We start from the raw sequence: 9,742 nt of genomic DNA on the forward strand, positions 1-9,742 counted from the left end.
GACGACGGCGGCGGCGGCGACGACGCCAGCAGCACCACCGCCGCCGCTCCGCATTCTCCGTTGATAATGGCACGATATCGGTCAACTAACGAGGGAATCGCGTGACATTAGTAAAGTAAGCGTGATGTGGGATAGGCGTGACGTGCTGGCGACACCGGTCCCCCGGCTCAGACGACACACCCGAGTCAGCGACCGTCTGCTATGATTCATGATGGAGCAGGCGTCACCCTTGCCTTGCGACAGCTCTCTCTCTCTCCCCTTCCCCCTTTCTCCTTCTTACTCGCTCTCTCTTCCTATTAAGCTTTCTTTCGATTTTTCCCATTCCCACTCGGACTGACATACTCCCTCGTTACACACACACACACACACACACGCACACACACGCGCGCGCGCGCGCACGTACGTATAAACGCACACATACGCGCGCGCGCACGCACACACATACACGCACGCACGCACACACGCACGCACGCACGCACACACGCACATACACGCACACACGCACATACACGCACGCACGCATGCACGCACGCATACCGAGAAGCACTGCCGAGTCAAATAACAACAAGATTGGTTATCGACACAGAACGGCTTCATCGTGAGTGAACGTGTGCCGTCCGTGTGTAACTGCTAGCCTTCCGTCTGCATCAATTTATCGACAGCCTCATGATCAATCTTCTTTCCATGGCTGTCGTAAAACGCATATCTTCACGTGAATCGTGGCATACACATGCATATATATACATATGTATACACATACATACACATACATATACATACATATATATACATATATATACATACATATGTATATATGGGTTAATCCGCCCTGATCTTCAGAACGGTGTATACACGTGGAAAGTGTACAAGTACATGACTCTATGTATGTGCCACCACCTCTACTAACTAACAACATCAATATCAACACCAATACCAACAACAACACCAATACCGCCATCACTAACACACACAACACAAACGCCGCTACCAATAACAATAAGAACAAGAACGAGAACAAGAACATGATGTATAGAACAAACAACAACAACGACGACGACGGCGGCGGCGGCGACGACGCCAGCAGCACCACCGCCGCCGCTCCGCATTCTCCGTCGATAATGGCACGATATCGGTCAACTAACGAGGGAATCGCGTGACATTAGTAAAGTAAGCGTGATGTGGGACAGGCGTGACGTGCTGGCGACACCGGTCCCCCGGCTCAGACGACACACCCGAGTCAGCGACCGTCTGCTATGATTCATGATGGAGCAGGCGTCACCCTTGCCTTGCGACAGCTCTCGCTCTCCTCCCTTCCCCCTTTCTCCTTCTTACTCGCTCTCTCTTCCTATTAAGCTTTCTTTCGATTTTTCCCATTCCCACTCGGACTGACATACTCCCTCGCTTCCCCTCCCTACATCTCGCTCATTATTCCCTGATCACTCGCCCTCTCCCTCTGACCGCAGCGCTCGTGTACGGCTGGCTGGCTGGCTGGCTGGTCTACGGAGCATCCATCGGTACACGACGCCGACACAGAGCAGAAAATTCGATAATTGACGCACTTGCATATGATTATTCGGTATGCCGACGAACACGCTAGAATAACAAGTGGCCCGTACACAAGGATGAGTCCATGGGCGGGTGGAGTAGGGTAGGAGAGGAGCTACACGAAGGAGAGGTTATCCGGAGGAGATGCCACCCTAGTACGTCGTGTGAAGCCAAGGGGAGAGGCATTAACTGGGGGAGGGGTTATCTAGGATGTAGAGCGTAGATGAAGGCGAGGAGTTTTTCCGGGAGGGGATGAGCGAGGGAGAAGTTGTCTGAAAATCGGGAGGGGAGAGAAACTACTGGAGGAGACGGGATCATTCGGAGGACGCTACGCATCGGTAGTCATCATCAGTACGCTGGAAAGAGATGTTTGAGCAAGTGGATGAGGAAAAGGATTGTACGACGGAGTGGGTGCGGGGAACAGTGTTGTCCTGGAGAAGGGGTGGGATGTAAAATTTACCTGTAGAATGAGAGTGATTACTCTGGAGAGTAGAAGGGAAAAAATATGAGCGGTTACGCGGGATAGTTATGAGAGTAATTGATATAACGGGAAAAAGAACAAAACGAGAGATCGCGTGCGAATGTTGGAGAAGGAGACTTACCCGGGAGGGTGTAAGGCGAGTGGTTACATGCGAAAGCGGAGAAGGAAAGGACCTGGCATGGAAGAAAACACTGAATGGAGTGGTTACATGAGAGAGTGTAGAAAGGAAGGAGTTACCGAAGAGAAAATGGGGTTACATTGAAAAGTGTGGCAAAGCTGTAAAAAGTGCTTAAGGGAGAGGGTGGGGAGGGGAAGAAGGCGGAAAAGAAGAAAAGGAAATAAAAAAGAACAGAATACGAAAAAAGAAGAAAAAGTAGAAAAAGAAGAAGATGAAGATGAAGATAAAGAATTTATCCTGACCACAGCTGGCAAGTCAGTCGCATGATTTAAAAGGAAGCGGAAGATGACGACTGCGAGCAGACCGACTAGCGAACATGGTACGGCCGACCCGTCGGCGACAACATCCCGTAAGCCGATCCTCAGCGATTTACGGTGTCCGTCTAATCTGCGATCTCGTTTCCAGCTCCCTTGCGACTCCGGCGGGGGAACCACGGTCACCGTGGCGGAGCTCCTGTCACGCTACACGCACGCACGCACGCACGCACCCCGCGCGCGAGCACACCGTGTGGTGGCGGCGGGAGGGAGGGGGGGGGCGAAAGACGAATGACGATCGACTCCTGCTTACTACATACGCGAGAATAAATACGGTCTTATCGTTGTCAAGCATCGTTTTTACCGTGCCCACTAAATTATTGTAGTTTACGTTAGCGGTTGCAGTTTATAAAAGGAGAAATTGATACGGCTGAAAAACGCGAGTGCTATACGTGTGAATGGCAGGCTGGCGTGGGCGGTGCCTGGAAATAGTGCCAGCACACAGATTCCTTAAGATAGTGTGTGTATAGGGTAGGGGAGTGAACGAGGATGAGAAGGAGGAGGAGGAGGCGGCGGAGGAGGACGGAGAGGAGGATGAGAAAGAGGAGAAGGAAGAAGAGGGAGAAAGGGAGAAAGAAGAGGGGGTCTAAAGGAAGAGAACGAAAAGAAAGAGGAGCAGGAGACGGGTAAGGAAGACAAGGAGGATCAGGAATGCAAATGAAGCGGAAGTGGATGCGGCAAATGGGGAAGATGAGGAAAAGGAAGAGCAGGAGAAGGAAAAGGAGAAGGAGAGCGAGAGGAAAACGAAGAAGAGGAGGTGCTGCTGCTGCTGCTGCTGCTGCTGCTACTACTGCTGCTGCTGCTGCTGCTGCTGCTGCTGCTGCTACTACTGCTGCTGCTGCTGCTGTTGTGTGTTGTTGTTGTGTTGTTCTTGTTGGTTGGTTGTGTTGTGGTGGGTGGTGGTGGTGGTGGATGGTGGTGTGGTGGTGGTGCTGCTACTACTGGCTGGTTGCTGGCTGCTTGCATGGTGAGTTGGTGGTGGTAGCGTTACGCGGTCGGCGGGCGCGATGGTGTTGGTGTGGTGAAAGGAGGAAAGATGGAGGAGGAGGAGGAGGAGGAGGAGAGGAGGAAGGAGCGAGGAGGAGAGTGAGGAGGAGAAAAGTGATGATAGGGGAGGAGGAAGAGGAGAGGAGGAGGCGAAGGAAGGAGGGAAGGAGGGAAAGATAGGGGGAGGAGATAGGAGGAGCGAGGAGGGATGGAGGAAGGGGGGAGGAGGAGGAGAAAGGATGAGGGTGAGGAGAGGAGGGAGAGGAGGAGAAGATGAGGAGGGAGGAGGGAGGAGGAGAAGATGAGGGGAGGAGGAGGAGGGAGGGGAAGGAGGAGAGGAGGAGGAGGCGGAGAGGAGGAGAACGACTGAGGAAGATAAAGATAGAAGAGGAAGAGGAGGATGAAGCAGGCCGGGAGGCTGGACCATTATATCACAGATGTTTGTAAAAATTACTCCATTCAAGGACGCGGCGCCACACGTGCGCCGTCAACGCGCCTACATGCAGACCGCTGATAATCAATGGCACATTTAGTTTCGCGCGACCAATTTCTTTTTTGTTTTTGGATTGTAACACTTCACTTTTCTACGGTTACTCACTCCGCGTTAGCATCAGCGGGTGCCGCGATCGTACAGCCGCAGCCATCCCCGCGCCGCCATACATTTCCTCCGCCCGACGTCGAGGATGGAATTCTACAGGGCGTAAAATTCGAACGCAGCACCCAGACCGTCGCAGCCAATCCCAATATTTGAGCTCGGCGTTATTTTTCCTGTGACCGGTTACTTATTATTGCTAGCAGCCCCTAGCCCACCCCCTCCCGTACGCACACATACACAACCACTTCCCTGTAGTGTGGAGGAGGGCGCCTTGGACCGCCCGGTATGCGAGCATGCGCACGCTCATCAGCAAGCGTCTGCGGGTACTCCCGCGGTTGCGTCATCGGTTATGTCATTAGTGTGTGTAGAAATAAACCGCCGGCTCAAGTAGTTGTAGCTGATTACGATGTTTAGATAGACGCTCGTTGACAATGATCACGATGCAAGTGAGACAGAGAAAGAGGGAGAGAGACAAAAAAACGAGAGTGAGAGGGGGTGAAAGGGAATGAAAGAAGAGAGAGAGGGGGGAGGGAGGGAGAAAGAGGGAGGGGGAGAGGGAGGAAGGGAAGGAGGGATGGAAGGAGGGATGGAGAGAGAGGGAGAGAGAAAGAGAAGGAGGGAGAGAGAGGAGAAGAGAGAGAGTAGAGAGTGTGAGAGGAGAGAGAGAGAGAAGAGAGAGAGAGAGGCGAGAGAAGAGAGAAGAGTGAGAAGAGAGAGAGAGAGAGAGAGAGGGAGAGAGAGAGAGAGAGAGAGAGAGGAGAGAGAGAGAGAGAGAGAAGAGAGAGAGAGAGAGAGAGAGTGAGAGAGAGCCACGCAGCCACGTTCGATATGCGATCTTATAATGCAACCTAAAACTCATTACATACATCAACATCATTCCATCCAACAACATGCTTAAATGAGTTTTATATTTATTTAAGTCACAAATTTTATTTACACACAGCATTATACAGTTACATTTACATTTACTTACTATAAAGCTTGAACAGGAACAGGCAATTTTTATATCGTCGAATTAAAAAAAACTACAACATGAATATCGTTCAATAAAACCAAGAGCAGATAATAACACATTATTACCTGCTCTTGATAAAACGCATAGAAGGCCCTATTGGGTTTTCAACAGCGCTACTCTATATCGTTATAACGTCATGGCATTTCGCAAGCACCAAGATTGTTAAGCAAATTCTGTTAAATTTTACCAGTCGAATTCACATTACAAACAAACGTTGCTAGCCATGAACAGACGCGAACCAGTAACATCGGATGATTCGGCGCCATTTGCATTATCAAAAAAAGTACAGCAAACACACGCACGGTCCCACTATGAGACAACGTATAAAATAACACGGATTCATTCGGCGAAGAATCCGACAGTTTCGTTTTAGAAGTCACACGCTGTTACAGTTTTAAGAACGGGTTTAAAACAAATGTCATACACAAGTCAGGTAAAAATGTCGCGCCGACCTACACGTGCACACGTCTCTCTTGACCGACCGACCACCACGGGCGTTTACAGAAGTCATGCGATTGGCGAATCTAGTCATATTATAGCTAAAACCGTATTCTAAAGTTCTTCCCTCTCGGTTCGATGATTGTATGTAGACGTTTGTTAGTCATGCCCTACCTTAGCCTTAGAACTATATAGCCCTTCACTGACCCATAAGGACGAGAGACGAGCCGCGGGGTTCATCGTCGAACGCTCTCGCAAAGTTGACACATGACGAACAAATGTCCACTTACAAAGATCCCAACATTCAGTTGGAGTAGCAGGCAAACAACGCAGAAGAATCGAAGCCCCGTCTGGAAGCACACGCCTCACGCAGGAGAACCTCCGTTACCCTCTAGCAGTAAAGAAACCATATTTGTGGTGTACTTTGCAATAAGAAAAGCGATATTATCATTTTGATAGTTGTTCTTGCCAAGTCATTTTCCTACTTACTATATACACGTGCATAGCAGGGAAACATACCTTTACTAATTCTCTTGATATTGGCCACATAGGATGAGATTACTGCAAATAAAAGCCATATACGCATATCTAAAATATTCGTGGGTCACGCGATAAAACTGTATAAACATGCTCGTTGCGTACTACTAATCCGCACGGCAATAACTAATTAGTCGAACGCATGAGCATAACACCTTCTACGCTGCAACCACGGAAGTGGGTTCGATACCCGACAGGGAAGTGGGTTCCATACCCGACAGGGAAGGTGTTCGATATGAATCAGTGCAGCTGCTCGGTGGGGGAGAAACCCGATGCTTGGTGATGAGGGGGGTGTTGCATGATTGATAGGGGAGTACGGGGCCGTTGCCAGGTTACTGTTTGCTGATTTTGCGAGTTATATCTAAGGTAGCATCGTCGCTGTGATGCCGGAGTGCCGGAAACCCACGCGAAATTAGCATGCACTTTATGCGCTGTGGCTGAATGACGGTGTAGGCAAACATTTACCCAAACACCACTTGAAAAACATCTGTCGCACGAGCAGTTTTGCTGTGTGGAATGCTCTCTCTCTCTCTCTCTCTCTTTCCCTCGCACGCGTGCGAAGCATCTGTCACAGGTTAAATACGTCCTTAGCTCGATCAATGCTGCTGCTGATGCCACTGCCGCCGCCGCCGCTGCTGCTGCTGCTGCTGCTGCTGCTGCTGCTGAGTGCTACTGAGGCTGTTAATGATTGATTGGTGGTGATGATGACGATGATGATGATGGCGACGACGACCGTGACGACGATAATGACGATGGTGGTCATGATGACAATGAACATGATGATGACAATGACAACGACGACGACGATAACGCTGCTGTTACTGCCGCGGCGGCAGCTTCTGCAACTGCCACTGTTCCTACGGCTGATGTTTTACCGCTGCCGCTGACACCCCCACCCCCACCCTACCTCACGGCGCGCTCACACACATAAAACGCGGACGCACGCACCGGCTGGATCTTCTCCACATCGCCATCATATGCGGCCGTCACGCTTCCCGACAGAGAACAACACTGCCCGGGCGCCAAGGTGACGATCTATTTACACGGGGGGGGGGGGTAGTTCACAGCGTGCTGGAGGGCGTGTGAGTACGCGCGCGCACCTCTGCATATACCGGAGCGCCTAACGTACGTTTCATGGTAGGGAGAAGAGAGAGAAAGAGAGAGAGAGAAAAAGAGAGAGCGCGAGAGAGACGAGAGAGGGGAGAGGGACGGAGAGAAGCAGGAGAGAAGAGAGAGAGAGAGAGCAGAGAGATGAGAAGAGAAGCAGCAAGAGAGAGATGAGGGGAAGAGAGAGAAAAAGACGAGCAGAGCGATGAAGAGAGAGAGCAGGGCAGATTGCGCAAGAACCACGCGTACGAAGACACGCACGTCGCGAACGAGCAGAGATGTAACAGAGATGAGTAGAGAGAGAGAGAAGAGAGATGAGGGGATAGGGAGAGAAAGCGAGAGAGAGAGAGAGAAGAGAAGAGGCAGAAGAGGAGCTGAGAGAGAAGAGACGAGAGAGAGAGAGAGAAGGAGAGGAGAGAGAGCGCAGAGACGATAGAGAAGAGAAGAGAAGAGAGAGAGAGAGAGAGCAGAGAGAGAGAGAGAGAGAGAGAGATCGGAGAGAGAGAGAGAGGAGAGAGATAGGCGAGAGAAGAGAGAGAGAGAGACAGAGAGAGAGAGAGAGAGACGAGAGAGAGAGAGAGAGGAGAGAAGAGATGAGAGGAGAAGACGAGCAGAGAGAGGCGAGATGAGAACGAGGAGCGAGATAGAGAGAGTAAGGAAGGCGCATTTAGACAAGGAGCGTAGGCCGTGTCAAGAGAGAGAAGAGAGAGGGGAGAGATGAGAGCAACACGTGTCACGGATGATGAGGACGGACAAAACGTATTGATGCAGGCCAGCATGAGAGATGATGAGGATTGGCTATAGGCAGGCGGACCCCAGTGGCAAGGTTAGGGGTACAACGCGACGAGACACACGCGAGGAGAAGAGAGAGAGAGAGCCCTCGATCTTTGTTGACCCGCTGGATGCCTCACGAAGTGAACACCTCTCTCATGCAGCGTCTCGTCCTTCCTGAAGCGACACATGCATTTCCGTGTACGTGTCCACTCGTTACATCGCCCAACCACGGCTTCATCGACGTCCCTTCCGCTCTGCCACCCACTCCCGTGAAGCGCAACAATATGCGAGCGCCGCCATGTCACCCTCTCTACGTCCGCTCCCCGTCCCCCTAAGACCACCGTATTGCTCCGCCTTCCACCCTCCCGTGGTCCACATGACCCGACGCACCGCCTATCACAGCGTTTGTCCACTCGCCACCCCCCGCCCCGTAATGCTGTCCCCACCCTCAGCCACACTCACTCTTCTTCCTTCTGCTGCGTCCCTCCCTTCCTCTCCCCCACTTCTGTCCTCCTGCCCGATCTCCCGTTCGCCAAATTTCACATCAGAATCCGCCAGTACTCGCGGCTTCGTGTGCCCCCGCAACCCCTGCCCTCTCCCCTAAGCGCCCTCCTTGCACGCACTCATACCCACTCATTCTTTACACGTACCCCCGTCGCGCCATCGACTCCCCAACTAGGTGGGCCGGCCCACTCCGTCCGCGGGTCAGTCGTTCCAGTACGTATACCACGCGATCCGCCTAGAACCCAGCCCGTATCGCCCATCGACCCGCGCCTTCAATCACGGTCACCGCCATCCCCTCGTTCGCGCCCTCATCTCCTCTCTATCCTCCTCTTCTTGCCCTGGGCGCGCGCGGGCGCTCCTCCGTCGCCGCCAAGTGGTTCTCTAGCGTCGCTCGTCCCCCTCCCCCCGCGTGCGCCCTTCGCCCCGGCCCCCTCCTCCGCTTTCCCTGTCGCCGGTCGCTGTCCGCTCCGCCGCGTTCCTCCCTGCCTTCTCTCGGCCGCCGTTGAAGGTGTGTGGTGCGGGTGGGTGCGGGGGGCGCATCGGCACAGTCTTCCACCGGCGTGTACTATCTCGCTAAAAAAAAAAAATCTAGACTCTAAACACCTCTCAGCCCCTCGGTGCCCACGCGCCGGCTCTCGTTCTCGTAGTCTTCTGCCGTTAGCACGCTCCGGAGCGTCTCGTCCTCGCCTGTCTCACGCGGCGCTGCGTTTCTTGCGTCCCACTGCTTCCCTGTGCCCCATTCTTCAACCGCGCCCACACCCGTCCTCCTTCGCTGTCTACTCTCCCGGCTTGTGTGCGTGGCGTGCTACTTCTCAGTCCGCTCTCCCGCTCATCGCCGCCCTCGGTAAACTCTGTTTTCCGCTTTTCGGCGGTTCTCCCTTCCGCCTCCTTTGCTTCCGCAAGTGCGTTCGGCCAAAGGACTAGGCTGCAAACCTAAAATCCTCTTCGCTCTTATCTTTCGCATCAAATGATACGATGTCCCCGCAAGATCTCGCAGTAAAAAGACGACTCGGGGTGGCATTGTTTTACGCTCGCTTTTTCTCGTGTTTATTTATTTCGTCTGTATTTTGCTAGAGTTCGCAGTTAGGGCCACCGTTGAGTTACGGAGTACGCATGCACCGTCGTGTGTGCCGGCGCGTACGTACATACACGTGTACTCCGCTCCCATGTAACGCTGTCCTATTTGCTACTTACCATGAAACGTACGTTAGGCGCTCCGGTATATGCAGAGGTGCGCGCGCGTACTCACACGCCCTCCAGCACGCTG

The sequence above is a fragment of the Priapulus caudatus genome, unplaced genomic scaffold (genome assembly GCF_000485595.1).
Source record: "Priapulus caudatus unplaced genomic scaffold, Priapulus_caudatus-5.0.1 Scaffold58, whole genome shotgun sequence".
Classification (NCBI taxonomy): Eukaryota; Metazoa; Priapulida; class Priapulimorpha; order Priapulimorphida; family Priapulidae; genus Priapulus; species Priapulus caudatus.